Source organism: Giraffa tippelskirchi, chromosome 2 (assembly GCF_054371585.1).
Source record: "Giraffa tippelskirchi isolate mGirTip1 chromosome 2, T2T-mGirTip1v1.2.pri, whole genome shotgun sequence".
Classification (NCBI taxonomy): domain Eukaryota; kingdom Metazoa; phylum Chordata; class Mammalia; order Artiodactyla; family Giraffidae; genus Giraffa; species Giraffa tippelskirchi.
In genome coordinates this window covers 142,303,082-142,325,642 of record NC_137276.1, presented here as the reverse complement: position 1 = coordinate 142,325,642, position 22,561 = coordinate 142,303,082, and the positions used below count along the sequence as shown (strand labels likewise).

The 22,561-nt window shown below is 35.7% G+C and overlaps 1 protein-coding gene across 3 annotated transcripts in view; it reads right to left on the bottom strand.

The window, feature by feature from the left end:
• The window catches only part of NLGN1 (neuroligin 1), a 911,840-nt gene that overhangs the window by 765,101 nt on the left and 124,178 nt on the right, over positions 1-22,561 (bottom strand). The window contains exon 1 of one of the 3 annotated variants that reach the window (XM_081570961.1): positions 1,236-1,894. The exons of 1 other annotated variant lie outside the window; for it this stretch is intronic. The gene's annotated coding sequence lies outside the window, so the exon portion shown is untranslated. Of the gene's footprint in view, positions 1-1,235; positions 1,895-22,561 lie in introns of those variants that run through there. One more of the 3 variants, XM_081570962.1, reaches the window with a different exon arrangement.

The following is a 22,561-nucleotide window of genomic DNA, read 5'->3' as shown; positions in this document are numbered from 1 at the left end:
TTCTTTAAAATAATAACATGTAGAAAATACAGTATTTCATGTTTTAACAATTATCTATCTCTATTTTAATCTAATGCAGCTGAATGACTGAGGTTTAAATTTTAACGAAATGGCCTTAAATAGGAAAAGCCAACTAAAATTCTGAAGGTATAAGGAGCCTAAGAAGGCAGGGGAGTGCCTTAACTTGTTTAACATATCTACATACATATTTTAAATCCGTTCTCTCTACATAATTGTTCTGAACCTACGCGGACTCCAAAATTGGTTCAGAAAAATATGCTTTTCTGGATTCCAAAGCAACTTTTAGTTTCCTTAGTCAATTAATATTCACCCATTGGAGTGATTATTTTTAATTACATCTGCTGAAATTGATTTCCCTTCTGTAAATAAAGTTGAGCTTTTGTTGAGAGCAATGAAATAATATTTTAAAAGAAAAAGAAAAAAAAAAGCTCTGAATTCAGCAGCAAGAAAACGTCTGGAAACGCGCGCGCACCGCTCAGTTGGAAAGAAAAGCCAGTAAGTGGCAAGGCAGCCAGGGCAGGCATGCATTGGAAATGCAGCCGGCTGCCTGGCGCACTTGCCAGCCTGGGCCCTCGGCAGAAAGGCTGCAACGCCGTCCTGGACTGGTTCAACTCGAAGAAAAGTTACCTCGGACTGTATTATGCAAAGTCGTACAAGTGAATTACAAGACAACATGTGTGGCCGGTCACCCACTCTTACAGACTCCATCCGATGCAGTGACCCTGTAACCCTTTAGTGTCCGGCGGGGAGGAGGGAGAGGCGGGAAGGGGAAGGATAGAAGGGGAAAGGAGAAAGAGACAATACGAAAACGGCCAATCCCCCCTGCAAAATTCCCCTAGAAACCAAGACAGCTGCCAAAGAGATAGCAGCGGTTTCTACTTGGGCTTTCCCCCGCCACATGCAGGTTTTCCAAGGCATCGCTGCCTCCTCTCTTTAAAGTATCAGTAGGAGAAAGCACTAGATCCAAGAGGGATCTCTCGAGTGAGAGATTTTCAACGCAAAGTTCAGGGTTGCTGGGCTTTCCCACCGACGCCACAAAGCCCGGTTTTTAAGCTCGATCTAGGTAGCTCCCCAGCGATCTACCGGAGATGTGCGAGGTGGTTCACATCCCCCCACTTCACTCCCCATTTCACAGGCACCGCGTCCGCAGCACCTTCCGCGCAGCGGCACACAGACCCAGGCAGCCCCCTCCCAATAAAAGACCCCAAACTTACCCTCAGTAACATAAATCCACAGAGAGAGCCCCCTCATCTTTCCCCAGTCCCCTTCCAATAATTCAAGGAGACAGTTTCTACAACACTTCGCCGTCAAATTCAAGCTGAATTGCTCAAAGTATTTACCAGTTCCTAGACGCTTATTTTGGAATCTTGAGCACCCGGTAATTCTTGTTTGACAATTCAAAATGCTTCCTTTATTTTTTTCTTCTCTAAGCAGCCGCAACCCCAGTTTTGCGCGCCCCCCCCTTCCTTTTTTTTTTTTTTTTGTTTATTCACCCACGGACACTTCCAAAACGTGCCGATTGATCCTTTTTTCTCTCCAGCTGCAACCACGATCCAGAATCCACGGGACCCAAAGCCACCTCCATATAAATCCGAGCATCAGGCAAGAAATACAAATGATCAAACAACGTTACTTCTTTCAGCTGCAATCAGATAATCCTACTAATCCAATAGATTTATCTCAATTGGAAATTGACCTCAAAAATGAATCCCTGGTGCTGATGTCCAGTAGAGCGATTTCGTAGCCCTGTTCAGATGACCAAAAGAACTGTGGATTCTTTCTTTCTAAAATGTTTTTGGATTCTGGGTGCACAGCTAGCAAAAAAATGCCGAGGACCCTGGTTTTCCCCTAATATAGGTTTCCACTCCAAATCAGTGCAGGATGAAAAATGGTACAAAGATACCCCTAGTGGCTTGAGGTGATATTGCAGGGATCTCATTTTCTTTTTTCTTTTTTTTTTTTGAAATCCCTTCTCACCTTTTTTTTTCCCCCTTCCCCTCTCCCCATGTAGATAACTGGCTGCTATAGTAGTGAAACAAGAAGGCTGACCGTAGATTAACATGAATAGTATGTGACTACTTGAAAAAATCGTCTGATCTTTCTTCTTTGTTTTACTTTAAAGACTGAATCTGTGCTTCTGTCTCCTCAGTATTCCATCTTTTTCCCACAGAACTTTTCCCAGTGGCATAGAGTAGCTAAAAGGCCACTTTGGGGCAGCCAGTGATTTCAAAGCAAATTTATTTGCTTCCTGAATAACTACAGATATCAAAAGAAGCCTCAGTGTGCCTGAGACATCCTGTGTTTTTTGGAGGGGGGAACCTAACATTTTTTTTCCTTTAAAGGAGCATATACATACATTTGTATATATGTATACATATAAACACACACATATATTTGTATATACATGCATTTATGGCAGGTTTTAGAAGGAAAAAAAAAACAACTCAATGAATTTCAGGATTCCATTTGGTAAGCAAGCTCTCTTAAACTTTATTGTGCCTACCAATAACCTAGCGATCTTTTAAATAAGAGGTTTCTGATCTAATAGGAACAGGCAACGGATGAAATTTGCCTTCACAGCAAGTCTTCTGATCACACTCTGATTTATCAAGGGCCCAGTAAACTCAAGAAGCTTAATTCACTTTCCTGCTGGTGGTTGTAGTAGCTGCAAGGACTCTAAGATTTTCTTTCCTAATTGACTAAATAATTAAAACTTTTTTAGTGTTAAGAGCTACTAAGGAGTCAAGAGGTCTTACTTCTACCACTGGTTTTGTTATTAATTGGCTATGTGACTTTGAGCAGTCACTTTTGACCCAGGGTTAATTTATCTATTAAAAATTAAAGAGTAAACTCAAATAAATTAACAGGTATACTTGTTCCTGGATGGAAGACTTGACTGTAATTTAATCTATAAAATTAAAGTAATTATTATTGAAAGCCCATGTAGTTTTCCATAGAACTTGAAAAGTTAATTCTACAGTGTGTTTGCAAGAGGAAAGGGTCAAAATTTGTCAATACAATTTTGAAGAACAAGGTATGGGGAATTTCTGTATTGACTATTAACGTTTAATACACAATGACAGTAACTGAAGCAATGTAACTTTGGTTCAGAGATAGAAGTTAGTCCAGGAAAATAGAATACAGGACTTAGTAATATATCCCCACATTTATGGAAACTTGATAAATACCACGTGGCATTAGAGGGCAGTAAATTATTCAGACAGTAAAAACTAGGCATATGAAAAAAATGTATGTACATCACAAAAGTCAAAGCATAGACTGAGAGGATATATTTGCTATGCAATGTTTGGTTACATAATCAAAGAAGGATTAGTATCCAAGTACATAAAGAATTCTCATAAATCTATAAAGACAAAAACATTATTTAAAAAATGAGCCAACAAATGAATAATTGACAGAAGAGGATTCTCAATGTTCGATAAACATCTGAAAAAAGTATTGAATTTCCCTAGTTACTACAGAAATGCAAGTTAAAATGATGAAGTATCATTTCACAACTATGAAACTGGCAAAATTTTTTAAGTCCAACAATAAGAAAAATTTATGAGGATGTGGAGAAACCATGAAGAACAGGTAACAGTACAACTTCAGATAGCAGTTTAGCAATAAAGATTCTTCCATCCTCAATTCCAATCTCTCCACTCCTGCATTCTTTTCTGTGTTTCTATGCATGTACAGAAAATACCCATTACAGAATTACTTGAAAGAGAAAAAAGAAAAGAAATTTTGGATATATAAGTGAACAAGGAATTTATAGAATATTCACATATTGTAATATTACATGCAGTAAAAAAGAAAAATGAATGCACTGTAGCTACTTGAGTTAGCATGACTGCATTCAGAAATGCAATGTGGAGCAGCAACAACAAAAGCAGGGTGCAGAAAGAAAACTGTGGGTTGATACATTTATATATCAACTTTGAAAACATTATTATGTCTATGATTTTAATTATATTCATTTTTGAGCATATGCATATGTAGCAAAAGTATATAAACATGCATGACAATGATAAGCTTAAAATTCAAGGTATACTTTATCTTTGGAAAGAACCAAAGTTAATGAAATTGGAAAGACATGGGGAGCTTCAACACAATGTTCAGTGCTTTCTTTCTCAACCTGAATCTGGAGTACACAATGTTTATAAAATTACATTATAAATTGATTGTATGTCTGAACCATTTCCTTAAAATGAAATATTTAAATTAGATGATTTCTATGAACCCTTAATAGTTTTAGAAAAATGTCTATTTAGAAAAGTATATGTAGAAGTGAAAAAAATAGTATGGGAGTTCTGAATTTCAGAATCTACTGTCTGCACAGAAGTCTATACGGATTTTTTGAATATATGCAGCATTTTTTTAAAAATCTATAGTACTTCATATTTCGAAGAACTGGAAATGTATAGATCCTTATTTCTTTCCAGAAGGGATATACAAATTTCCAGCTAGCAAGCAAAAATCATCACCTAAATAAGAAAAAATGTGGTTGAAATAGGGGGAAAAAGTAATGTTCAACTACCTTTTTTGTGGGGAGTGGTATTTTCCTTTGATCTTACATATAGCAATAACACCTCTGAAATTGTGAAACAGGCAATCAACCAACCATGTTCAGTTGTGACCAGTTAACTGGACACCACCAAATATAGAGTAGCCCTAAGTCAAAACGCAACATAGAAGAAAATCCTTTCAGAATTTAAAAAACCCACATGTGAACTCAAATAAGGAGGCTTTGTATGAGAAATGGTAATCTCATTTCCAAGTCATTATTTTTCATAATTCATGCAAAATTGGAGAGGATACCAAGGAGAGTCCAATCTTAGACGTAAAATAAGTTATATCTGTAGTTAATATTCTCAACTCATACTGAACTCAAAAAAAAAGTCTGGAAAAATCAACAACAGACTGTCAACCATTCAGAACAGTGTTCCTGAGCAATAAACAAAGCAGCTATTTATAAAGAAAGAGTGAAAGGAAAATTTAATTTCCTTTGAGAATGGAATACACAGGACAGAAGAAGTATATATATTTCTGAAATTTGGAGAGGTTGACATATTCTTTCAGTTACCACTTTTTGAATACCTCTTGCATACTGGGCACAGTACAAAGCGTATCACACAAGAGTTGACTTTAATACAAACAACTACCACAGTCCCTGAATTTGCTCCTGATGATTGATGTGTTGATTGTAAATGGTTACAGTTATTCTGAATTGATAATTAACCATGCATACTGAAGAGATACAGATATTAATATAAAACTGAGTTTCATTTTCAGTGTGTTTAAGTGCACACTTTTTGATGGGTTAAAAGTCATGCAGGTAACAAAGTAAAAGAAGGAGAAGTAGGAGGATGAGAATAAAACATGAATAAAACTCACTTCTTTCCCTGATGAGTTAATTCACACAGATGATAGAAAATTACTTAATCTTTATATTCTTCACAGTACAAATGGTCAGTGAATGAATGACTTAATAGACCAAAGGGTGAAACTAGTCGACTAATACATGAAGAAAACAAATGTATTCTCTACCTTGGATGGGCTCTCTCTTCAGAGAATGAAATAGAAAAATAAAAAATTACTATGACAAACAATAATGGGAAATGAAGGGCCAAAAATGGCAAACTTGAGTGCCAACTGGAATATGGGATTCCAATTTGATTATGTCACTAAAATTTCAGCTATGCTAAAACCAAGGGTAGATATGATTACACATCCTATTTCAATTTCTGCAATATAAACAAAAAATGATCAATACCAAATGGATCATGTAAAGAAATGACACAGTTCTACTAAATAATAGATGAGAAAGTACTGTGCTTTTAATACAAGAGTCATTATGAAAACAGAATTGTGATTTTTTTTCAATAATTGATATAAGAGCCCACTTTTATGGTGAAGTCAAATCCATCATGAAAGATTGGTCTATGTCTGAAAAAAAAATCTTACAAAATATTGTAAAATAGATTTCAAAAGCAAGTCTTGGGGAAAAAATACTCCTCCACCATCTTTAGAACTCCCCTGATGTAATTTCATTTTAAGTGCTCAAGTCTTGAATCTAAATGAATGGCAATTGGGAATTATGAAAGGCATAAAGATAATAACTGTTGCAATATTTCAAGACCTAACTACTGCAAAGGTGGCTGTTTACGAAGAGGTTCTTTCTACAGGGAATAGTCTGTTCACACAATCTTGCTTAATTAGAAAAGACTACTTAAAACACTTGACTGATACTGAATATTTCAGGTATGTATTGGGAGAACACATCTGCTCCAATGCTAAATTTACAAGATGCATCTTTATATTTTTTGGTCGGAAGATCTGTAATGGAAACCAAGGAAGGAATGATCAAGACTAGATATTTTAGGATGAGACTGTTGCATAGAGTAATAGGGCTTCTTCATCAAAGCTGGTTTGAGATAATGAAATACATGTTCAAAGCTCAGGGGCTTAAGTCAGAAATGCATTCAAAATTTCAAAACTAACATATCATTTTGAATTACTAAAAATTTCCAAACATTTGTGTTATTATGCTAACAATTAAGAATCTGTTTGTTTCTTTTTGAAGGAGCTCTTTTAAAAAAAAACAACCTATAATTGATGTTTAGGCCTCCCTGGTGGCTCAGTGGTAAAGGATCCACCTGGAGTGCAGGAGACATGGGTTCAATCTCTGGGTCAGGAAGATCCCCTGGAAAAAGAAATGGCAACCCACTCCAGCATTCTTGTCTAGGAAATACCATAGACAGAGGAGCCTGGCAGGCTACATGGGATGGCAAAAGAGTAGAACACAACTGAGCGAACAAACAACAGCAAACAATTGATATTTATATTTAATTGGTACAATTATTCTTTATTTAACAATACATTTTCAGGTTCTAAGATTTCAGCTGTCACTAGCTAAATACATTATTATTTTATAGAGTATCTGATTTATTTAAAATTGTAGATTTTTATATATTTGTAAGATTGAATATTATTTATGCTGATCCTCTCATAATCATAGCAGTAGTTTAGCTGCATTAGACTCCATCATATCATGATTAATTTTAGTACACTGCAGTGTAGTCTAGAAGGTTATCTTATAATAAGCATTAAAAGTATTCCTTAAGCATGCCTTTAGTACCAAATAAATAAAACCAGGAAATCATCGTATTGTAAATCATCCATTAAAGTTTATTGTATAATATTAGCTTATTTGAGTCTATGTTTCCAGTATTTATAAAATGTATTGTAAAATTTGACCTAATTATGGAAAAGTCACATGAAAATTAATGTTCTATAGTTCAAGCTGGAAAAGAAAAAATTCAGTTCTATCCCAATGGCATTGCCATCTCATTGACTTCACAGACACAGGTTGGTTACTCTTTCTTCTCTAAATAGGATTTTATGCTAATAACACAATTAAAAGTAAACACAAGCCTGGATTTTCATCATTGTTCAATTAGTGATCTAATGAGCATCATCTACCTGTCCCAAAATATTTAGGGAACATTAAATAAAACATTAAATAAAGGAGACCTTTAAATCACATCCTTAAAAGGAAATGGATATTCTCTCAGTGTGTGTGTGTGTCTGTGTGTTTCTGTGTGTGTCTCTCTTTCTTTCTCTCCCTCTCTCTCTGTTTCTATCTGTCCCTCCCTCTCAGAATCCATGAGCACATAAATCTGCCTCTTTAGTTAATTTTTGATTACTTACATCAAATTAGAAATTATGTCACGAATGTTTCAAAAAGATGAGTTTTTCTGAAATCACATGTATTCAGAGTTAGAGCTTGTTTTTTGATAGTATGTGAATAAAATCATTTCTGATACCTGGAAACAATAAAATGATGCAATCAAATAGAATGATAAAACTACATTACATCCAATGTATAAGAAGTTGTTAAACCATTTAACCATCCATTATAAAAATCATGACCTTCAGCTTAAGCACTTTGCTTTTTCTCTAAAATTTTCCCTAGAGATAAGCAAGCTTATAAATATTTTGATATTTTAAAAATTAAATCTTGGCCTCTATTTCTAAGTTTACTAGAAGAGAGGGAGAGAAGAAAAGAGAAAAAATAGCTTTTAAAAAGTAGTTGCTTAAGTAGATTATGCAGAGAAGATAACGTCAAGAAAGTTTAAAGCAAAATTTCCTATAAATCACAAAGTTAATAGACTATAAGGTAGTTGGCTTTGGAAAACAGAAAGTTTACCTATTGGACAATGAAGTAAGTATAATTCTGGGCTGTCTGTAATGCATTAAACCAATTCATAATTCATATCCTCAGGATTCACAAGTCTGATAAAGAAACAGAAAACATCTTATAGCTGAAATTAATTTTACCAGGATTCAAACCAATCATTAAAACAAGTAGAGTACATTTGAACTGTGACCCAAAGAATTACAATTTTATAGTCCTTGCATAGACTCCAAAATTCTCCTTTTGCTAAACAGAAAAAACCCAAGAAGACAAATGACTGCTGTAACTAAGGTCACACTGCATGCAGGCTATGGCATAGACAGATGAGAATCCACTGCACCATGCCACTTCAGACTTGTTGCTCTTTACTTTTGGTTGCTTATGTTAATGTATCATCATTCCTAAACCAAACTGTAAAACGTGTAATCAACAAACAAACCAAGGAAGCATAACATTAAATGTAGTTAACATAGTAAGTAGAACAATGGTCCTCCAAAGATGCCCACATCCTAACTCTGTAATCTGTGAGTGTGTTAACTTTATGTGACATATGGGATTGAAGGGATGATTAAGGATCTTGAGATAGGCCTGATGTAGTCAAAGCATTTTTATAAGAAGGAGGCAGAAGAGTCAGAGATGTAAAAACAGAATCAGAGATCATAGGGAGATAAACTGAGAGAGTTGAAGATGTTACACTGTTGGCTTAAAAAATGGAGGAAAAGGCCAAAAGCCAAGGAATGCAGGTGGCCTCTAGAAGTACAAAAGGCAAAGAAGTGTATTCCTGTAGAGCCTCTAAAAGAGCACAGTCCTTGCCAAGACACTTTAGATGATTTCCTGAACTACAAATGAACACATTTTTGTTGTTTAAGTCACCAAATTTTAAGGTAACTTGTTACAGCAGCAACAGAAAGATAATGCAATTAATTAAAAAATTAAAAGTATTACGAGAATAATCAATGCTATCCAATAGAAACATAATGTGTACAACATACGCTATTTTACACTTGCTAACATACATTTTTAAAAGAGAAGTAGAATCAGGTGAAATTAAATTCAATAATTTATTTTATTTAGCTCAATATATTTTAAATAATATCATTTCAACATGTAACACTATCAAAAATGATTGAGATATCTTATAATTTTTCATACAAAGTATCCAAAATCTAATCTTGGACATGGAGGTGTCCAATTTCATTTCAAGAGCTCAATAACTACATATACCATATTGAATAGTGCAGCATCAGATTGTATGAAACAAATTAAAAGAAATGCATATATTATTTTGTAGATAATTTTAATATTCTCTTATATAAAAATCTAGAGTAAGAATCATAATGGAATCTAAAGAAATCAGGATAATTATGTGGTTGATTTTCTTATAACTTTGTGCTTGAGAAGTGTATTTAAAAAGATAAACTAGGAAAGGAAGACCAACAAAATAAGGTGAAAGAAAAATATGATTACCTAATGACACTAAGTCATCTGATGTTTCTGAAAAATGCTAAGGATAACAGAAAAGAAATTTCTCTGATATTTTCACAGCAAAAAGATAACCAAGGATAGGACAAGAATGACATTGCTTAGGGCCAACTAGGTAATATGAACAAATGACCAAGAGAAAAGCAAAGCATTAAACTCTAGCTTCCAATTTCTCCAGAGAAGAATGATGTTCAAATTAGAAAAAGAATATGATGGTGAGGAAACGGTAAGAAACCCTGTAGGTAATTTAAATTAGTTTTAAGATTCCAAGTCTAAATTGGTTACCTAATAGGATACTAAATATACTTGAAGATGTATTCTTGGAACTAGTATCTATTGAGTCACCATGGAAAAACATCAGGAAAATTGTTAACTGGCCTATATTTCAAACAGCATTCCAGCAACTGAAGTTTACTATTCTTTACATTAACTGAAATTCTAGAACCCACATTCACATACGCTCACTAAGTGTATGTCAAATCACAATAAAACTTTTTATTAGAGCTACTGGTGTGACAGATCCAAAATGTGGCTTCAATTGTTTCTCTTGACTCCACCCAAAGACTTTTATAAGAACCACTCATAATCTTTTGCTGCACAAAATTAACTATGAGCTGAATGATGGAGTAGTTCAGCAGATCCTTCGAAAGTTGAACAATCATTCTTCTGTAGCATCCAGTGAATGTTCTTTGATGTCCTGTTCTCTTTTCCCTTTTTTTGAGGATTAAAGTTTCCATAAGGGATTTGTTTTGTAACCAGGACTGTCCATTAAAAAAATTAGTCTAATGATGGGTATGAATGAGAAGCTCTGGTAGGACCCTGCCCTTGATCATAGACTTTTAAAAACAGAATATCTAAAATGACCAACTGTTTTTAGAAATATACTTTCCAATAATGCTTCTGCAAACTATTTATTTATCAAAAGCCTGATTTAAATTATTTAAATATCAAATTTCAAATTAAATTTTAAGTTTACTTAATCAAATTTAACATGTAGTATCTTGCTCTATGTTCTAGTGCAATTGTTGTTTTGCTGTTGTTTAGTCTGACACTTTTGCAACCAAGGACTGTAATCCGCTAGACTCTTCTCTCCATGGGATTTCCCAGATAAGAATACTGGAGAGGGTTGCCATTTCCTTCTCCAGAAGATCTTCTGGACTCAGGGATCAAACTCACCTCTCCTGCATTGGCAGGCAGCAATAAGGTCTCCTTATTTCTGGTTTCCTCACCAATACCATATGAATATTTCTATTTCATTAATCAACTATATTTTTATCAAAAAGTATTTATTAATAGTATTTAATTGATTTACAAAAAACTTCGGGTTATAAATAGAGTGCTTTTAACAAAAGCTTCAAAATTAATCTAAATCTAAAACAAGATAATCAAAATACAACTCAATATCAATCTTAATTTTGGCTGTATATGTTTCAAATGAAATTTCACGACAGAATGTCAATGTTGTTTCATTTTTTTGACTCCTAATATTGGCAAAATTAAAAAAATCTTTCTGTCTCCTCTCTCTCCCTGAATAGACTAGGAAGCAATGTAAAAGACAAAATATTAACAGTAATAGTGATAGCAATAATAACAAAAGACAGAAAAGTCTCAATATGGTCTGCCTCCGTCCTGCTCTTATTCTCACTACCCTTCGACCTCTGTTGTCTTTAACATACATTTAATACAATAGATAATGTATAAGTGTGCAAGTTAAAGTCGCTCACTCATGTTCAACTCTTTGCAACCCCCATGGACTGTATAGTCCATGGAATTCTCCAGGCCAGAATACTGAAGTGGGTAGCCGTTCCCTTCTCCAGGGGATCTTCCCAACCCAGGGTCTGTTCCCAGGGACCGTACCCAGGTGTCCTGCATTGCAGGTGGATTCTTTACCAGCTGAGCCACCAGGGATAAGTGTATATTATATTAAATATATTTAACTGAATTAAACTGGACTTTGTTAGCACAAAGTGATGTGCACAGGATTTGCTATCAGATGAATCCAGGTTCTGTTTCTAAGTAGCACTTTACTCCCTCTGAGTTTCTCTTTCCCTCATCTGCAATATTGAAATGGCCATATTATTTGTGGAAAGACAGAATTATCTATTTTCCTCAATCTTTTCCCCTATTCACCCTCAACAGAGAAAGATCTCCTAACCATGCCTGAGTTCTGCTATTAGGAACGATCAGTATTAATAAGAGGAATGTCTGTTGGTTTTATAAATGCTCTATTAGAACAACTGCCAAAATAAAAAAACCAAACATGTAAACTGACTCTCCAGAGCTTTGTAAGGAAGGTACTATAAACAACAGATACATTTTGCTGCATACATAGTATCTCAACTTAATATATACTTGGAGAGGGAATGAAATTCAAGGAAACATCCTGGAGGGAATCCCCTGGTCACCCAGTGGCTAGGACTCAGTGTTTTCACCTGTGGTGGCTCAGGTTCAATCTCAGGTCAGGGAACTAAGATATCACAAGCAGTACACTACAGTCAAAAAAAAAGAATGAAAAAAGAACAACAAAAAAGGAAATATCCTGGGATACAGGGTTACCATCACTGGTCAATGAACCACCTAAGGCTTATTTTTATTAAAATAAAAATTTTAAATAAATAAAACCTATTCTGATGTGTCTTGAAAACTGTGGAGAAAATTGTCCACTATAGAGATTTTTATATCACTGCTAAGTAAAGGAACTTGAACCAAGAACTGTATGACATAAGAAGTTTGATAATTCCATTAAATAGCCAAATCCTTCATTCCAAGAGCATCTTTGATATGAGACACATACACAGAAACACCTTTCAGTATAGGTGATATTTTCCTTAAGACTACCAATAAGCAGGGTTGCATTTTGAGTATTAAGTACTTCCGCCTATCTGATTTTATTTCCATTGTTAAAAAAAAAGAAGTTTTGAAACAAGAAACCAGATAATATCTGTTCATTTTCATGATTTAAAAGAAGGACTAGGAGGAAAAATAAATTCTTTATGGCCACATAATGGTTTTTCAAGTGTACAAATCAGATCCTGGACTCCCACTCTGATGTCTTTCTAATAGCACATGTTGTTATTGGTCCTAAACTAGCACAAAGACCCAAGATACTTAGTCCTTTAGTTCTCAGAATATTTTTGGTAGTGGTAAGCTCTCAAATTTCTTTCTCTTGGGGATGATCTTGATTCCTATCTCCTGTACAATGTCACGAACCTCCATCCATAGTTTATTAGGTATTCTGTCTATCAGATCTAGTCCTTTCAATCTATTTCTCACTTCTACTGTATAGCCATAAGGAGAAAAGGAAAGATATACCCATTTGAATGCAGAGTCCCAAAGAATAGCAAGGAGAGATAAGAAAGCCTTCCTCAGAGATCAATGCAAAGAAATAGAGGAAAACAATAGAATGGGAAAGACTAGAGATCTCTACAAGAAAATTAGAGATACCAAGGGAACATTTCTGTAGGGACCTAACAGAAGCAGAAAATATTAATAAGAGGTGGCAAGAATACACAAAAGAACCGTACCAAAAAATTCTTCACAACCCAGATGATCACGATGGTGTGACCACTCACCTACAGCCAGACATCCTGGAATGTGAAGTCAAATGGGCCTTAGGAAGCATCCCTACAAACAAAGCTAGTGGAGGTGATAGAATTCCAGCTGAGCTATTTCAAACCCTGAAAGATGATGCTGTGAAAGTGCTGCACTCAATATGCCAGCAAATAAGGAAAACTCAGCAATGGCCACAGGACTGGAAAAGGTCAGTTTTCATTCCAATCCCAAAGAAAAGGCAATGCCAAAAAATGCTCAAACTACCACACAATTGCATTCATTTCACACGCTAGTAAAGTAATGCTCAAAATTCTCCAAGCCAGGCTTCTGCAATACGTGAACCGTGAACTTCCAGATGTTCAAGCTGGTTTTAGAAAAGGCAGAGGAACCAGAGATCAAACTGCCAACATCCGATGGATCATCAAAAAAGCAAGAGAGTACCAGAAAAACATCTATTTCTGCTTTATTGACTATGCCAAAGCCTTTGACTGTGTAGATCACAATAAACTGTGGAAAATTCTGAAAGAGATGGGAATACCAGACCACCTGACCTGCCTCTAGAGAAACCTGTATGCAGGTCAGGAAGCAACAGATAGAACTAGACATGGAACAGACTGGTTCCAAATAGGAAAAGGAATACGTCAAGGCTGTATATTGTCACCCCGCTTATTTAACTTACATGCAGAGTACATCATGAGAAACGCTGGGCTGGAGGAAGCACAAGCTAGAATCAAGATTGCCGGGAGAAATATCAATAACCTCAGATATGCAGATAACACCACCCTTATGGCAGAAAGCAAAGAAGAACTAAAGAGCCTCTTGATCAAAGTGAAGGAGGAGAGTAAAAAAGTTGGTTTAAAGCTCAACATTCAGAAAACTAGTAAGATCAAGGCATCCGGTCCCATCACTTCATGGCAGATAGATGGGGAAACAGTGGCAACAGTGGCTGACTTTATTTTTCTGGGCTCCAAAATCACTGCTGATGGTGATTGCAGCCATGAAATTAAAAGACACTTACTCCTTGGAAGGAAGGTTATGACCAACCTAGACAGCATATCAAAAAGCAGAGACATTACTTTGCCAACAATGGTCCGTCTAGTCAAGGCTATGGTTTTTCCAGTGGTCATGTATGGATGTGAGAGTTGGACTATAAAGAAAGCTGAGTGCCGAAGAATTGATGCTTTTGAACTGTGGTGTTGGAGAAGAGTCATGAGAGTCCCTTGGACTGCAAGGAGATCCAACCAATCCATCCTAAAGCAAATCAGTCCTGGGTATTCATTGGAAGGACTGATGTTGAAGCTGAAACTCCAATACTTTGGCCACCTGATGCAAAGAGCTGACTCATTGGAAAAGACCCTGATGCTGGGAAAGATTGAGGGCAAGAGGAGAAGGGGACAACAGAGGATTAGATGGCTGGATGGCATCACTGACTCGATGGAGATGGGTTTGGGTGGACTCAGGGTGTTGGTGATGGACAGGGAGGCCTGGCGTGCCACGGGTCATGGGGTTGCAGAGAGTCAAACACGACTGAGTGACTGAACTGAACTGAACTGAAGCTCTCAGAAAAGAAAAATTACATGAAATTATAAGGCAAACAATTTCAGGTAAAAACAGAACTGATGTAGTAGAAGTGAAGGAGGGAGGGGACCAAGAGGCCTGGCCACAATGCTCCTTCATCCACAGGAGGACAATTTGGAGCACCACTGGAAAACCACTTGCTCCTTTTACACATGAGAAAATAACTAAGTGATTTGTCCAAGAAGCTCAATTAGTGACTTCACATCTCCTGATTCCAAATCAAATGCTCTTCCACTTACTCTATAATGTCTTCTAGATCATGTGTGTGTTGACAGCTCTGGTTACCCACTCTAAGTCAGTCACCTGCTCTCCTGTCCAGCCAACGCACCTGCCACACACTGCTTCTCTACGCATGCTGAGCTACTTGTGATTTTTCACATCCACTATGCCAAGCGTCTGACTTCTTCACACGGCTTTCCTTTTGTCTGGAAAGTTCTCTTTGAAAGCCCTCTTTCTCACCTGTACAGATCCACCAAATATAAGTTTACCTAGCACTGACTCTAGAGATCATGACACCACCTCACCTCTCATGGGTCCCACTCCCAAAGTTAGGGAAGAATTTTAGTCAAATTTTCCTTTTCTTATCATGCTTGCACTCTTACCAATTGCTTTTTGAGGGGGACTTTCACCTTCACTAGCACTTTGAACCAATTCAGTGTCACAACAACAACAAAAAATTTGTTGAAAGAAGAAATGCAAGAATGAAGGAATGCTATTTTCTAAGTGGTTTTTACAAAAAGCATGAACCTGGGAGAACATGGTATACATTCCAGTGAAAGTGGGAACTTGCTGCACATGCTGTATCATACCGCCAGAAAACAGCACAACCATGAGCATCAGCAGCTCCTAATTCACAGCTCTCAAACTTTCCATTACCATGAGAGGAAAACCTTGCCAAATACCTATATCAAACAATCTAATCTTTTTTTCATGAATTTGAACAGAAAACCAGAGACAGCAAGCATTTGAGGAAAACCCATAGCATCAAAAAGAAAAGAACAGATAACTATATAGGAAAAGAAAAGAAAGAAAACCATGGTGGGGAAATAAATATTTAAGAAAACAAGAAAAAGAAGTTGTTGTTTGTTTTTTCATTTAATCTGTTACTCTTTATGAGACTCAAGGGACTACTATTTTAAGAAAACAAAAATAGGTTTCTCTGAAAATATACCTATAAAAGAAAGAAGAGTTTTTATATAATTTGAATACTGAAATGAACAATTTAATAGATGCCCTCAGTAACCAAATGCACATGGATACAGATTAAGTCATACACTGAAAATGAAGTGAAAATGTCTGTTTTAAAATCTAATACATAATAGATTGTGAAGAAACATTGATATGAAGGCTCACAATCCTGGGTTCACCCTTGGTTTCTTTTACTTCTTTTGCTTTTAAGGTAAACAATATAACGATTTAATTAAAATTATGTCTAATAAAATATATTTTCAGTATACACAACACTCACAAAACTGACAGGATAAACTAGTACATTAGTAGTGTAAAATTCTCTTGGAAAACAATTTTACTGCACTTTTTAAGAACCATAACATTTCCATTGTACTTTTACATTTTTCTCCTCAGGCAAAAGTACTGGGAAAATGAACACTTAGTGTTGAAGAAATAAATCCTAGAAATTTTTTTTTTTTTCTGAAGCTAAGCTATCTTTATTTCCCGAATTTATTTTTTTAGTTTTATTACTTAATGGTTTTGATTATTCTTGACATATCTCAGATTGTTGTCATTCATTTAATTTAGCTTTAAGATGTTGATGCTCAACAGAAGACTTATTTATTAAGAAAGAAAATATTTTCCCTTTCTTCTATAGGTGTTTACTGGAGGTAAACTTAGGCCAGCGATTAATTTTCCCTTCTCTAGAAATTTAATCCAAATTAATAATCCCAAAGAAGGAAAACTTATTGGGAAAGATATCCTTTGCAATATACTTTATAACAGCAAAATCAGCAACAATCAAAATACCCAGAATTAGTGGGATATTTAAGTAAGATAAGGCAATATTCTTGATAAATATTATTAGGGAAATATGTAACAACATGGAAAAATGTTCAAGATGCAATGCAAGTGAAGGAAATAGTATTCAAAATTAAATTTGTGCTCTGATTTCAATTATATAAAAATGCAAACATTTGAGTAATTTGGAGGATAACATAAAAATATTTGATTTATTTGAATGATACATACCTCTCTTATTTCTATTTAATAAACCTTGTATACTAGATTTTTTAAAGGGAGAAAACAATAGAATTTTCTATCTTTCTCATCAATATCTCAAACTTATTGAGATTAACTGTACCTCTAATGAAAAAAATGATTCCATTTAGAATTAATAGTAAAATACATGCAAGGTTCAAACATTCAACCCTGATATGAAATAGGGGTTGTTGAAACCGATGAATCTGCCTTTTCTAATTTATCTTATTTTATAGAAGGTGACTACTTTTAATGTCATAATGAAAAACTTACATGTTTAATGTACTATGGTTTTGAGAATTTTCACACACACATACACACACAATTATTCAATTCTCAATTCTCTTCAAAGCAAAGATTAAAGTAGATAAGAGGAATAGTTATTACCATGCTTTTTTAACAGATAAAGATAAAAGGGTTAAATTAATTTCTTAAGGTACTATGGGGGCACAGAATGAAACTCAACATAAACCTTCTTTCTACATAATTATCATCTTGTGATTGCATATGATATTAGAATAATTCATTATATATTTACTTACAGAGATAAGTGATTTTTTTTAGTCTTCAAAAAGCAGCAAAAAGTTTAATTCTTTAAATTTTATTTGTTCATTCCTTTTTTAAGCAGTAAGAATTTGAAGACACACTATGTACCAGGCAGTCTGCCAAGTCCTAGAGGTAAAGAGATGCCCAAGCCACAGTTCATCCTTACAGGATTTGCAGTCTAGGAATGGAGATACACAAATAAATAAAAAAAGGTAGGAGTAAAAGTGATAACTGCTGAAATAGATATATCACTTTGACACAGACAAGAAACTATTTAACCACTTGTGTGATAAGGATATAGAGGATGTTGGAGAAAATACTTGAGAAAGGCTAAATAAAGAAGAAAATCAGTTATTGAGATATAAAATACGGTAGAGGTTGACATTATTTTAGAAAGCAAATTCTTGTTCTGAATTTAAGGATTTCACAGAATTCTGCTAACGAGTGTCACTAAAGAATCCAATTTTGCAAGCATTATTTAATTCTCAAATAATTTAGTCTTGATTTGCATAAGGTTTGTTCAATTATACAAGTTTGGGTGACCTACTAACCCATATAATTAACTAATTTGTCTGAATGCTATTGAAGTTGAGGTGAGGGAAGGTCAAGAACAATGCCTAGCAATTAAAAGCCTGGGGGGAAAGCTATAATCTGTAGTTTCAATCTCCAGCCTAAAGCTATTTTCCACCGAAATCATGATGCATGAAATATGTGGATCAGTTAACCCATTTACTAACAAGATATGGTGATGGATGCTTTCAAGCTCTCTCTAGACTAATTTGAAATAAAGTACTATTGTGTAATAGCTGCCTGACCTCAGCCACTCTGAGGATCATTAATTATAGGCTTACATCTCTCTATAATATCTCACTCCTTATAGTCCATTCTTTACATAATCCCAATACTCTCAGCCCTTCTTCTTTCTCTATGAATAATTCTATTTGTTTTGAGTTTGAAGAGGATTAACAAAGTGATGGATTAAATCTCTATTCACAATTAATGGAAAAAATCAGTTTAATTCACTGAATTCTAATATGCTTAAAATAGCCTTAATTGGCATTGTTTTCTTTCATCCAAAGGAAATGCTCTTCAATACATACATCTATCTATACTCTTAACAAAATTCTCATTGTAACATCTGCTCCATCTTCATTCCAATTAATTCTGATGAAATTTGAAACTGTCAGGTCTGTCAGAGCACTTCTTTCAGTCAGAGCACCTTGGTGGTGGTGTGAATCAGTTTATCTTCTGTGACAGAACATACAACTAGGAATTTGAAGAGCCATGTCTTGAAATCATGTTTCTGGAGCTGTTCCTCCTTTACTTGTGGTGACAGGTATCATACAACTTTCCTCTTTTCCCCCACACAATGTGAAAAAGAAAGCTATCTCTTTGAAAAACGGCCCATATGTCTTCCACCATCGTTTCAGCAGCTATCCTTCCCTATCCTGCATGTGTGGTCAGTTGTGTCCAACTCTTTGCGACCCCATGGACTGTAGCCCATCAGGCTCCTTTGTCCATGTAATTTTCCAGGCAAGAATACTGGACTGGCTTGCCATTTCCTTCTCCAGAGGATTTTCCAGACCTAGGGATCAAACCCACATCTCTGGCGTCTTCTGCATTGGCAGGCAGATTCTTTATCACTGTGCCACCTGGGAAGTCCCATCCTTCCCTAGGTCCATCAAAATTGTTAGAAGAAGGCTCCAGCTTTCTAAATGTACTCTCACTCTTTTCCTGGCTTCAAGGCAGCAGAACAAGTGGGAATTCAGCAGCCCATGTCCTGGGATTTGGAAGTTTGGAAAATATAAGTTTGCTGCTCAGCTACTTTTCCTACTCCACGATGCACCTCTGAAAAAGTCTGCTCTCATCTTCGCATCCACTTCCTCCTCCATCTGTAAGGCAGCCTGCAGCCTATGTTACCCTATTCAGTCTACTCAGGTGACTGAGTTGACTACTATCTTGAATTCTTCACCTGGCTGTCTACCCTTTTCCACATCCTCATAGTGCTCACATTCCCCATTTCTCAGGACTAAGTTTAATGGTCCTTTGCTGAGTTCCTTACCTTACATTGGTTGTAACCTTGCTGGACATCTCCTCCCAATTTTGTGCCACACTCCTAGGTCCCTCATCCTCATCACCCTGGGCTGGGTTTACCTTTTGGCAGGATGCTTGCCCCATAATTCCCTCCACCCAACACTTGACTCCATTTTCTCCTAGACCGTAAGCTCTATGAAGATAGGAAATTCTGTTTATCACTATATTACCAATATCCAGACAATAGGGATAGATAATACATAGTAACTGTATGAAAGACGTTCCTCATTAATTCCTGTTACCTTTCTGAACTCTTTATTGTAACCCTGGTAAACAGGATAAGTGAATTAAAACAATAAGCATATTATTCAAAAAAGATTAGGTTAGGCTATAAGCACAACTTTAAAATCCCCATTATTTATAACAAGATTGACTTCTTGTGCATGCCATGTTCAGCAGGTTTCAGTAGAGATTCTGGCCCTCAGAGTTACTAAAGTATTCAGAGAATAAAGGCTGAACCATCTTGTGACACTTCCATTTTTTCATGAACTCAGAGTTCATGAAGGAGAAGAAAGCATGAATAATTACATACCAGCTCTCAGATGGACAAACAGCATACCATTAACATCTTCTCATATGACCAAAGTAAGTTATATGGTAACAATCCAACTCCAAGAAGGCATGGAAGTTTAATCCTCCCATGGCCCCAGATAGAGACAAGAACCAAAAATGTTGATAAGCACTTGTCATGTTTTACATGATTAGTAAAAAGGATGCTATTCTTAAGCATTCATTTCTCACTAGGATCAGCATAGTTAAACTTAATGTCTTTCTACTTGAACAAGGTGGATAAAAAGAAATCTTCATTCTTCATTATTAATCCCATATGCTATGTGGTCCCTTCCCTCAGAGTTATAAAAGGCACAGAGAAAACGCAGAGATATTTAGGAGAAGCCTATGCCTATAACAGGTGGGAGGTGTTTGAAAAAGTAAACTTCTTTTGGGGAGAAAGAAATTCTCTGCAAATGGAAGAGAAAGTAACTGATGTTCCTGATATCTGTTCATGGAGCAGCAGTGAGGCCAGAGCTAGTGGAGCAGAGAGAAAGGGGAAAGAGACTGAAGATGAGGTCAAACAGGTAGTAAGGGACAGATCACACAGGATTTATTTGCTATTGTAGGGATTTCGACTATTATGAGAAATGGGAACCCCTGGCAGGATGTTGAGCATAAGAGTGAAAGAATAAGTTTTATTTTGTAAAAGAAATCAGTCCGCTACTGTTCTGAAAATGGACGTAAAAGGACAATGGTGGAAACAGGAAGACAAGTGAGAAGAAGCCAGTTGCAGAAATTCAAATGGAATATGCCAATAGCCCTAACTGTGGTGATAGTAAGTGGGATTTTCATATATTTTGAAGGCAGACCCAAGAAGTTTTCCTGAACATATGAGGATATGAAAAAAAGAAAGACTCAAGGATGACTCTAAGTTCTGTGATCTTGTTGCATAACATTATCACATTTTCAAAGATCTCAGTAAAATAAAAATTTGTCTGACAGCAAACATATACAAGCAGATTGGAGAATAGCTGGAGTCCTGCTAATGCCAGAGGCTCTTCATTAGATAAAGTTGTTGCTTTTCTTATCTCTTCAGGAATATAATTTTACCACTAGATGTAAATAAATGTCTCCTGATAGTAGATAAATCATTCCTGGCTTTTGGTGCCTATTTACCTATATTTAACTTACCTTAGCTTTTCCTACAGATATACCTGTTTATTTCGAATTTCTCATGCAATATTTTTTCAGGTGAGTTTGGAGCATCTCTAAAAGGCCCTATTGATGCTTTTCAACTACCAAATGCATGTACATTATCAATAATACCAAAGTGTTTTCAAATTTTCATTGTGTAGTCATTCACTCTGAGCAGGCACACTGAGTTCTCATTACACAATGTTTGATGACTGCAAAGCTGCAACCTTGTGCTGTGGCCAGCTCACATCCTCAGATGACCCATACTGGCAATAGGCTTCTCTAATATTGTGACGTATCATACTACAAGCTGAGCAATTAGAATGGTGGAATCAACATTATCTCAGGAGGTGAGGCTACAAGTGGATGTTTTTGGAAGATGCGACAAGATAGGGATTGCAACTCTGGATATGTTAGGTAAAGTTTATGAGACATCTTTGTGCAGTGTTCAGTAGGCAGTACTGAGTGTCTTTATATACAAATTCAGAATTCAAAGGTACTTTCTGAAATAGAGATGTAGCTTTGAGAAACCATAGCACATAGGTGCTATTTTCAGCCATGAGCCTGAATGAAATAACAAAGGTAGTGAATGGAAACACAGAGGATGAGAACCAAGAAGTGAACCTCAGAACACTCCAGTGGTAAATGTCTAGATGAAGTGGAGTAACCAGCAAAGGAGACTAAGGAGTGACAAGTAAGGACCACAAATGGGCAGACTAAATAAGATGACATATGTAAGTGTACTTTTTAGACTGTAATTGCTAGATAAATTTTAGTTGCTGCAGTTTTTAGTAGTTGAATTAAGCCCCCTTACAGCATTACCTACTGGCAAAAATACATTCTCAAACATACATATATACACATATGCACATACATATATGTGTATATATACATGAATATATATATATATATGTTATTTTGGCATTTCAGTTAATCTTGAATCATTTCATCATTTCTAATGTTTGCCTTTTTATCTTGGGGTAAATGCAATTAACTAAAATTTTCTGCAAGTTTTATAAACGTCTACTATTTTAATGTGTTATAATCTAGTCCAACATGTAAAGTCCTACAGAAAAGCTAGCACTGACCTAAAACTGGTGTGTCTGAACAAGGAAAAACATCATTCTACTGATTGCTTTAAATTTACAACAGTAAATAACCAGTCAGTCCTCCTTTTCCCTCCTATCTTTC